This window comes from Cynoglossus semilaevis, chromosome Z (genome assembly GCF_000523025.1).
Source record: "Cynoglossus semilaevis isolate Cse_v1.0 chromosome Z, Cse_v1.0, whole genome shotgun sequence".
In the NCBI taxonomy this organism is placed as follows: domain Eukaryota; kingdom Metazoa; phylum Chordata; class Actinopteri; order Pleuronectiformes; family Cynoglossidae; genus Cynoglossus; species Cynoglossus semilaevis.
Genome location: NC_024328.1, coordinates 10,488,395 through 10,499,673, shown reverse-complemented (window position 1 = coordinate 10,499,673; position 11,279 = coordinate 10,488,395). Strand labels below are relative to the sequence as shown.

At 37.8% G+C, this 11,279-nt stretch overlaps 1 long non-coding RNA gene across 1 annotated transcript in view; it reads right to left on the bottom strand.

The window, feature by feature from the left end:
- Window positions 1-9,424: 9,424 nt before the first annotated feature.
- Window positions 9,425-11,279, bottom strand: part of LOC107990261 (uncharacterized) — a 3,444-nt gene continuing 1,589 nt past the window's right edge. The window contains exons 2-3 of the long non-coding RNA XR_001761810.2: window positions 10,009-10,183; window positions 9,425-9,911 (exon numbers count right to left, since the gene is read on the bottom strand). This is a non-coding gene — a long non-coding RNA (uncharacterized LOC107990261). The remainder of the gene's footprint in view (window positions 9,912-10,008; window positions 10,184-11,279) is intronic.

Below are 11,279 nucleotides of genomic sequence, written 5' to 3'. Positions count from 1 at the left end.
AAGAAAAGTTATACACAGGCTTCAAACAACTGTAACGGGTGGATGAACTTGATATAAACTCAATTTGCCGGATTTTTCCCAGAAGTCTCTTTTACCTTGGATGCACTTGATATTTTGTGATGAAAATAAACCTCTCCTTGGGGTCTTGGCAGTTCCAGCGAATCAAACTCCAATCAAATTATTTATAAAATGAGAAAACAGAGCCAAGGGTTATTCTTTGAGTCATATGTTACAGGAAATATAATTACAAATAAGTAACCTCATTCTCTAATGCAAGAATAGATCAGCGTTTGTCGAGTGCGGAAGGCAGGAGAGGGTCTGGCACTGCAGGTGCTGATCCTTTACCAGAAGTAGAACGAAACGCACAAATAATTGTACACAAATTCCCTCAAGTTTCTAAACTAATTATTTTTCGGTATTTATTAGACATAGTCAGGTTTTGGATGAAGTGCCATAAATGATTGGATGCTGAGGACTACAAGGATCTTAGATAATTGTTCTGGGAGCATGTAAAGAACTGGCAGCCAATCGGTGTTAATGTTCACCTTCCTTTTCTTTCTATGTTGGCAAAGGCCTGATGTTGAATTAAATTTAGGGGTTAATTATAATAAAACTCCAGCAGACAAAAACACAGTGTTGGCCTTAAAAACACTATTGTTCACGAGGCTGAAGCTGTTTCTTTAAAACACCACAGCTGTGACAGGGGTCATCCCTGAGTGAATGATCCCAACAATACCTTTAGAACATCTTGATACCTTGACACCTAAATCTAATCAGTTCAACTTTTAATCCATGTAAATGTGTGGTTTAAAATTCTATGAAAATGTTATTTAGGTTTACTTTTTTTTTTTCTTCAAAAGAATGGATAAAAATCACTGCAGGTACTGCACTTAAAATTAAAAATTAGTTAAAATCTGATTCATCTTAAAGTATGTGAAGGAAATTTTCAACAGCCTTAAAGAGCAGAAATAAACTTATTCCTTCACTAACTTTCCAGTGTTTAAGTAAAAACAATACTGTTCGTGGACGATATCAAGACTGTTTTCGTAACTTTACCACATTCCGAGCTACACTCTTATCACAGAAGATATTATGAAGAAAGAAATCTGTGTTTTCTCATGCAGGACTGATACCATCTTAGAATAATTCTGTCGACTCTTCTTTACCTGCTAAGAATGTGTCTTGATGAGAAGCTACTGTCATCATCTGATATGTCGGTCTGACTTAATGTGATGGCTGGGAGTAATCCTGGAATTCATCCAAATATAAATCAAACTAAAATAAATCTATAGTTAACCTTTTATTTAAAAAAAAAGGTAAATGAACTGAAACTCTCGATGGCTTTACATCTGCATTTGCATTTAGTGCTTTTAACCAAAAGGTTTTGGTATGAACCACCTGGCTTTATGGACATGTACGTAGTTATACAGCCTACACTTCATAGCATCATCTCTCTATGCAGCCCAATGATTGGATGTGAATCTCCAATCATAGAAGAACACATTAGCTTCTTTGGACACTTTAGCCTGCTGGAACACTAAAGTTTTCCAAAGCACATTCGCTTGTCACTTAAGCCTACCAAAATACTTAAGACCTTTGGAACACATTAGCACGCTAGAAAACATTAGCTTGCCAAAACACCTTACTTTGCTAGAGCTAAACGCTAAATTCCGAAATGGTAAAGCTAGGTAGGCCTATATCTGAACATATCAGAGTGACCGCAGAAGCCGCCGCCTTTATTTTTTTCAACGTGACAAGGTGCATCCGAGGTTATCTTTTTTTTTTTTTTTTCAAACCTCTCTGGTCTCCCGTGGCTGTGTCTTGATTTAGATCAAAAACACTTTCAAGGACTTTTGGTTTAAATTCCAACTTGTCCTCTCCAACAACCCTCAATCTTCCAGCAGGGAATATTAATATTCATCATGATAAGGCACCACACCCTCATGCACTGGGTACAAATGACTCCATTTGCAGGCGGAGGTTTTTCTGATGGGGAGATGTTCATACAGAGGTTCACTTCTGATGGAAAGGCCTCAGTGTCACCTCTGTTGATAGGCATTGTTTCAACCCTAGTTCATTACAGAAAGTCAAACTGGATGTGATGGCTTTTATTCCTCACTCTATCTCAGCTATGATAACAACGTTGCTTTAGCCAAACGTCACGCTGCACTAATACATACAAGGCAGAAAAACAGGAGTCAGTGCGTCACTGGCTTGGCCTGTGTTTAGTGTTGTTTACATGGACAGAGGTTACGTTTGAATGCTGTACGTAGCAGCTCAGCCAACACCTGCCACTTAGCTCCTCAGGTCATGTTGACAGTTGTTCCTCCTGATTTGTATAATGAGGGTATCAGAGTCGGTCTAACCCTGTGTTGTGTGGAAAACCACAGTCCGTAAGGCAGGAACCAAAACATCATTTTGTTCTTTTGTTTTAATCCAACAAAAAATGTAGAACTAGGGAATAAATATGGCAGTGACCTTCACAAAACACAAGGAATTTATTCAGTCAACCATTCAGTCAGGAGATAATGTTCTTCAGTAATAGTTTATCAGGATTGTTGATACAAAATGTTAATTGTTCTGTGAATTAGGATGCAAGTTAAGCTCAGGTGACTTTGCATCACCCTTTAGCTTCTTTTTGCCAATTTTAAATTGGGGATTGCATTTTAAGGAGTTAAGTTGATCTTAGACATTAACATGAATTTTTCTTGGTTGAAAGTCTTGATAAGCAAAAATATCTAGATCTGCTGCAGCTCCACCAATGACCATGAGAACTGAACACTAGAAACTGAATGAATGAACAACATTTTCATCTCAACAATAGACCAAATGAAAGAAACTACGACTATAAGGCTGTGCTGACAATGGGATTGATCGAATTGTGGCCTCATTGTCCTCAGGGACTATATTCAATTATGTCAAGATACTTCTTATCTAGCAGAGCACTCTAATCTTCTTCTGAAGTTTACCTTGGCAAAAACAAAAATGCAACAATAACGATCCTATTAAATCAAAAGTGCAGCATAGTATTTTTTTTTTTTTTTTTTGGTGACTTGAGGACAATTTTTTATTCTCTGGTACTTTTATTTCAACCTAGCCTAAGTGAGAGGCTACACATCACACCTACACATTTTTGGCTGGTAATCTATTTTTAGAATTACAAGGTCAAAATGATCATGATTTACCTGCACTACCTTTGGTATCCAGCAGTCTGTCACAACCCACTGATTGGGCATCGCTGGTATACAAGTTACTGTATATGGTCAATTTGAAAATTGTATTACCAAGAGAAATACCACCGACTTCTTTAACCTCTTATGTAAGACGTATGTCTAAAAGTACAGCGACTGTACACGACCCACATATTGAGCTTCTCCGCTATATAAGATAAAAGAACATTTTATGTTAATTGAGCTGAATTATAAAACTGTGATCTTCACACCGTGCTTCACTTCTTGAACCTCTCATCTAGGACTCCATGTCCAACAGTACAGCGGGAGCAAATCTGAACCACAAACTTTGCAAAAGTTTTTTGCCAGCAGTCAACCATATGGCCAGGAATCACGGAGATGGAAGGAGAAAATTTAACATCTGCAAAAACAGAAGGCAAACGATTACAAAATGTGTCTGTCATCTGTAAATTAAAGTGATGTCTTCCAGGATGCGAACGTGTCCTGAACGTGTTACACAACCCTACAGGTGCGTAAGATGTGAGGAAAATGGAAACAGCAAAGTGAAAATCAGCAGGCTTAATATCAAACGCTTCTCCACAGCTTTGCATTGGCTAATCAAATTATGAAACCGATATGTTTTCCTAACAAATTGGACAGGATTGATTGCACACAGCTGTGACCCAGCCAGATGTCACATAGGCCTCTGATCTGACATAAGAAGTCCATTCATCTCTGATTATCATCATGAGGAAGTCTCTGTGTTCAGGTCTAACAAGGAGAGAGTGCAGGACTGCAGTTGGAAGACAAAGACTTTTTTTTTTTAAATAGTAGGAATAAGTCATGTCAGCTGTTTCTCTGCTTCCTCTTGTTCTCTGTATCTGATAAGAGGACAGCGTAAAAACATCAGATGTTAAAGCATCGATTAAACACCTAATTAAACCCATTCTGTGTCAACAACAGACATCTGGTCCAGAGGCCGATGCTGGGGCTTCAACGTATTTGGTGCCGAATTTGACAGCTTTCTTTCAATATATAACTTTACAGTCTATAAAAGGGGTTAACTTTTTTAACATGTCATGTAAAGAACTAGACCTTAAAAAATAAGTTTTACTTTAAATCAAGAGCTATTTTTTATTTGCTTAATTAAGACATAAATACTTTAATTAAAACAAACATCCGCCTATCTTATTTTATCTTTTATTACCAGATATAAGTTCTGGTCTGATGAACTTCCAGCTATTTCTTATGAAAGGTGGTGTTACTTGACATATATTCATATTTATTAGCTAAATCTTTCGTATTTTGTTTTATAGTTTAGTTCATAGCCCAGTCACTGTTAGCTATTTAAAATACTTAAATTGTTAAATTAATTTATTATCCTAAGTTTTTGAATTCATCTTTATAGTTTTTTAAGGTATACAATATATAATGAATTTAGGTGATTTGTAAAGTATAGATAATTCCCTTAAGACCATTTAGTTAAAATATTTTTAATTTCCAATTAAATTTCCAAACGTTTGTCTCACCTTTAGCTTCCTCTCAGATAGCTTTGAGTATGTTTTTCACAAGTTTTATTAATATTGACAAACGTTTTGCTATTCCTAACCTGACTTATGTTGATTTTAAGCTTTTTTATAGTTTTGTTTTATTGTTGTATTTTTTTCCCACCTGCTAGGAACAGCACTGTTTCGTTGTCTAAACAACGTGTAAACAACGTAACTTCATGCTCGTTTAGTTATAAGCTCATGATCAGCCGTTGTCTTTGAAGATCCCTAGGCAAACACTGCCCTCTGATGGCAGCAGCTGTGTACTACAGTTGAAGGTTTAGGTTTGGAGTGATGGATGAAATGATTAGAGAACCTCAGGTGGTTTCTATTACAGACACAAAGCTGAGCCAAACCAGGTTCAGAAGTTTAAAGCTTTGTAGCTAATGGTCTTTGAGAACAGCCCAGAGCCATGTTGATCTTTTCTCCTAAAGAGATGAAAAGAAGATTCTAGCAGGTCTTTCTGTATTTTCACTGAAGGATCCGTGATCAGAGTTGATAGAAAACATGAGGAGTTTGTTAAAAAAAAAAAAAAAAAAATCCAGACGTTTATTTGTACAATGCTTTTTAGGATACAACTAAACTCTGTTTACTGAAGCGTTGAAATAAAACTCATAAACAAATAGGTTGGTTTTAACCTGTTTTTGATCATGTCTGTAAAAGGTCATTATTTTATTTATTTCCTTGTAAACGAATAAAATGTTTGTTATCAAAATCACAGTTTTGAAATGATTATTCACGTTACATTTTGATTATTACCACATGTTTTTCTTTTTGTAAATTGTTAATTCTTGTAATAATATTCTTGCTGCCAGATGAAACTGGCTTTAGAGAGACACAGAAATTAAAAATAAATATATAAATAGTATTTTCACAAACCCCATGTGTGCTACATTAGGTACTTGTTTACCTTCTGGTCTTGAGTTCGGAGCTAATTCTTAACACTGTGATGCCAAATTATCAACGCGGGTTCCTGCAAAGATGAGCCTGGGTAACGTTTGAAGAAGAACTTCGACACATAGTGGTTATATTTCTAAAGTTCAACCTACAGTAGCACTGACTTCTTATACAATCATGCTGCTTTTGACTAGAGTTTCCATCATAGAAACGTGTGTACTGCATTCAGCAGTATGTACAGTATGTGCAGTACTTGAAGTTCAGCGTTCCCATCAACATAATGTGTCCCATTTCTCTGTGTGTGGGGAGAGTGCCTCACTGCAGTGCACACATTCACTCTCCCCAGGTTTAACAGAATATATGGAGGCAACAAATCTCCCAGACAAGTGAAAATTAGCAATATATAAATAAACAAGACAATGACGTTTATCAGATTGAACACCAATAATCCCGTCTTTGTAGCGTATTCATTTGAATCTGATTAAAAACACACATTTTACATTTAACACAATGTCCAAACTTTGTTGAGGCTTGCGTTGTATGAAATAAATCCTCTAAACAAAAAGACGACTGAGAAGATGAAGAAGAAGAAGAATAGCAGAGACACTGCCCTCTGTATTTTCAGTTTTTTCCCCTTTCTTTACAGAAGTAGTACTCAATTATTTTCTGGCATGCCCCCCCCTCCCCCCGTTGTGGACAGAAATGTTTTCATGCCCTCCCCCTCCAACCCACACCTCTGCAAATTTAAATATTTTAAATACTATTGATAACATGGATATTCTTATCAGTACAAACCACTGTATGAGTTGCTGCCACCTAGTGACTGGAGGCTTGTTATAATCCAAGCATTACAGGAGTGGTACACTGAGTGGTTGACATGATATGATATGAGCCATATCACAACATCTAAACAGTGTTTAGTCAATAGGCATTATTCATAAATTCCTGGGAAACATGATGCGAGACGACCCAAAAAAAAAAAATCTCTTGCGACCCACCTGAGGGTCGCGACCCAGTCTCTGGAAAACAATGATTTAATCCACGTACTAGCCATTGATAAAACAATATCTCCAATGAGGACAGGAAACACACTGGATCATTCACCAGTACCAACTGGTACCAGCAACCATTTACACTCACATTCATACTATTGGTCACTTCACATTAGTTTGTCTAGTTAATGTGAGTAATCTCAAAGACAGGCTAACTCTAAACAAAAAGACCATAAGTCAATACCGGGGATTGAACCGTTGATTTTCTTGCTGCAAGACCAAATTAACCACTGTGCCACCATGTCACCACATCAGTTTCTTTTTCATTGTTAATGAATAGCCTTTACAAGCGTCAACATCAGATGAGATCGTTGCTCCTACTGTCACCTCTGTGGCTGCGTCTATAAAGTCTGTGGAATATTCTAGATTACTGTGGTTTAAGGTTGAATTCCTTTCTATACAAAGCGTTTACTTGACACTATATGACCACATTCTGGGCATGTGACTATTTATGACTAAGAAAGCAACCATAAACCCTAACCGTGAATCATAATCTGAGGAAATACCCCAGTGGCTTCAGATGAAGGGTGGATAGAGTTTTTTCTTTTGCAGGGCTTTGATGTGAGTAGGACTCTGGTCCTGGTTGACCTGAGTGTGGTGGTTCCCACTGATACTGTGAGTGGTCAAGGTGTCATATTTACACAACTGTGCCCTGTCTCTGAAGTTACATTGTCAGCATGTCTGCCACCAGAGGGTCATCAGGTGTCACTGCAGAAGAAAAGCCAGGAACAAAGGCCAAGCCCAGGTTCTGTGGGAAACTGAAAGTATTCAAAAGGTACTTTGAGTTGTGGGTGAAAAGAGAAGGGGAGAGGAAGTCCTTCAAATATTCTCTGTAGATAAAAATAGGAGACAGGACCGTGTAATGAGATACAAGCAACTTGTTTCCCAGGTTGGAACAGACGTTTTCTCTGGAAAGCTTCGTTTTGTACCTGAACTAAACAATAAGAAAGGATATGAAGGAAAAAGGTGACGGAAACTTACAACACTGTTCATGACTAATCACTAGCATCACTAATAATAAACATATAAGACAGTTGTATTTTAATGGTAAATCTAAAATTCTATAATTGAAACTTTTGGTGTTTTTTTTTTAAATTATCTGTTAATCTCTAAGTGATTTTTGGGACTTTGAGATTTGTTCCCAAATGTGATAAATGCTTATTATTATTGTTGTTGTTGTTATTATTATTGTTGTTGTTATTATTTTTATTATTGTTGTTGTTTTGTTGTTGTTATTGTTATTATTATTATTGTTTTTAATTATTGTTATTATTATTATTTTACAGAACAGTTGTCATTTTATATGTCATAGCAGCTGATTCTAGGTCTATGCTGCTGAAACATTCAGTAAGGCCATAACTCACATCACACTGGGAAAACACTGTATGCAAACACGTAAAAGGTTAGGTCAAAGGTTAAAGCATTATTAGTAAGAAGAGCAGCACGACGGACTCGCAAGGAAACACCTTTCATCACATTGTTTTTTTTTTCTTCTAATTGAGTCTAAAAACGCATTCAAAAAGGCCACCGCAGAGCAAACACCTTTCAGTCAAGGTCATTACAGGACGAGGTCAAGGACACGGTGTCTTTACGACTGAGTCAGTGTCGTAGGTTTGCAGCCCCTTCCCAGTTCCACAGCTCTGGTTTCTCCTTCCTGTGTGGACAGATCTGACATTTCTCTGGCTTAAATTAACACTAACTCTAAATGCGTCTCTTGTTCTGTTCCTGTGAACTTATGAAGCATCTGTCATTGTGTTAGCATGAATATGGTAACCATTTATGAAGACAGGCAAGAGTCAGCAGGCCATTATTCACGAATGACACCACTGTTAATCAGACCGCGTCGTCCTTAACACACAACAAGCCCCTCAAATAAGGAGAGAGCTGGGCTTTATCTGATACCTGAGGGACTGACACACTCTGGGTCATTAACAAAGGAGAGGACACTGCTGCTGCTGTTAAATTGTTAAAGTGAAAACTTTAATATGAACAACATGGCAAAATAGTAGTGACCCAGATGGGCTTCATATCTGGTACGTATGATGTACGTATTAACTAAATTATTACAATGTAAATGGATGGAAAAAACTGTGCAAGAGGCACTGGATAAGATAAGGCAACTATGATATTATTAGTTTTATTAGTTGGGGGCAGTGGTGGCTTAGTGGTAAAGGAAGCGGACTTTGGGCCTGGAAGGTTGCAGGTTAAGTTACCACTGAGGTGCCAAGTTACCACTGAGGTGCTCTGAGTAGGGCACCATCCCCACACACTGCTCCCCAGGCGCTCACAAAGCTGTTCATTTTGGTGATGGGTTAAATGCAGAGGTCAAATTTCGTTGTGTGCAGTGATGAGTTCACTTTCCTTTCCTTCCTTTTCCTTAAGTGATATTTGGCAGCTATTTTTGATAGGTGAGGCACGCCTCCCCTGAGGGGCGCCAGAGAGTCACAGAGGAGGCCTACATGAGGCTGCATGCATTAAGTGGTATTATTTACCGTTGCAAAAAAGTTGTGAAAATAAAACATTTTCAAACTCAGGCAACTCATGTGTACTAAAGTTGGCCCGTCAATATATAGCCCCTATATAGTGGCAGGATTTGTAGTATTAGCGGTGTATGCGCTATGTTTTAGCACATATATTTTGTGAGTTTTTTTGTTGTTGTTGTTGACCTGTGAAAAAAATACTTATATTAAAAAGGAACCAAAAGACTAATGATAAAGAGACATAATAAGAAACAAATACCACTAATGTGTGTTTTATTTTAAAAGTAATTTCTTTCAGATTCAATTTTTATACAAAACAAAAGTTTGTTTCCATATGAAAAAATACAACATTACATATCTGGAGAGAGGGAAAACGGGCACAACCGCCATTGGCCCACGACTTAGTCACAGCTTTTAATTTTGACCCACTGTGAATTTGAGTTTGACACCACTGATATAGAGCAAACTCACATTCCACCAATTAAAAAACACATTTTGTCAGTTGAGGTCATCATTTGTGTTCACAACGCTATTCCTTTTTTCAGTTAAAAGAGAGATCTGATTTAAAAACAGCAAAATACTGTATAAAAACCATCTCTTCCTCCAGATCTGTCTCCATTTATGCAGTTAAAAGAAGGATGTTTTGGTTTCTTTACAGCCTGAAGGCTGCCTCCTTCTGGATGCCTCGATAATATCAGAGTTCTTCTCTTTCATATATCCTCCAATGAAGGCCATGTGGCCTCAGCTGTTCTACACAGACGCCTTCTGCAGCAAATGTTCTAGAATCACTATTTTATCACTATTTCAGTCTCTGAAAAACACCAATCCAGATGTGGTTGATCACAATAAATGTAATACTCACATGTTTGGCTCACGTATATTCACTCAGCACGTGGTTGTCCAACATCAAACCATCTGTTAGTCTTCGCCACATCTGATCCCGCGACAGAAGAAGAACAAGTAGGACGGTGAAGGGAGGACACACGTTTCCCATAAACAGATGGAACCTGACAAGTTCTTGACAAATGTTCTGCCGTCTAAGGAGAAGACCGCAGCCAGAGAAATGACAGGGAAATAATAAGTTCAGTGAATGTGTGTTTGAGTGAACTTCAGACAGTACTGTATCTAATTAAAAACATAACCAAGACGCCTGGGGGGATCACACAAACAAAGATTTCATTCAAAAAAACAAAACAAAAGCAGAACATTGCTGTAGGCATTAAAGATGGAAACACAGAGCATTTTATAACAAATGTGGTCTCACTGTTTTTTAGTTTTATATGAGTTGTTTTTTCAGTGCACATAAATTCAAAGCAGAGACCGTCAACGGTAGGTACTGTTGGAAGTGAGACGGCAAAATTTATTAATCTATTTCTAGATAACATCTAAAATCTCTGTATGTTTTACTCCTCCGCCACCCTTAAGGGGCTCAGGACAGAGTTACAAACAGAAGAGAAGTTGTAAAAAGCTACTGTTATTGTGATAATTAACTTGATGTTAGCATTTAAAATCGTACCGTACATCGCTTTGTACATTTAGGAGCATCAAAATACCGTGTAGAAATAAGTATTTTATTATCAAGGGTCACTCATCGAGAGCAGAGTTTTTAAACAGAGCGAACATGCTCCCTAGGGGCTCCATATGGGTACTGCACAGGGCAGAAACCAGCCACTAGGGTACACTAGGGTACACAAGGCAGTGCTACTATAATGATACTATAGTGCCGGTCCCAAATGGTGAGGGTTGCATCAGGAAGGGCATCCGGCGTAAAACTTTTAGCCAAATCAAATATGCGAATAACAAAAATGATTTCCATACCGGATCGGTCGAGGCCTGGGCTAACAACGACCGCCAACAGTGGTGTTGACCTACAGGGTACTGGTGGAAATTGGACTACTGTTGGTCGAAGACAAAGAAGAAGAGGAGGACAAATGAAAAAGAGAAAAGAGGAAGGATAGAAGTGTTAGTCTGAAGTTTGGAACTTTGAATGTAGGTACAATGACAGGGAAAAGCAGAGAAATAGCTGATGTGATGGAGAGAAGAAGAGTAGATATTTTGTGTGTGCAGGAGACCAGGTGGAAGGGCAGTAAGGCTAGAAACATTGGAGGAGGCTACAAACTGTTTTATCATGGT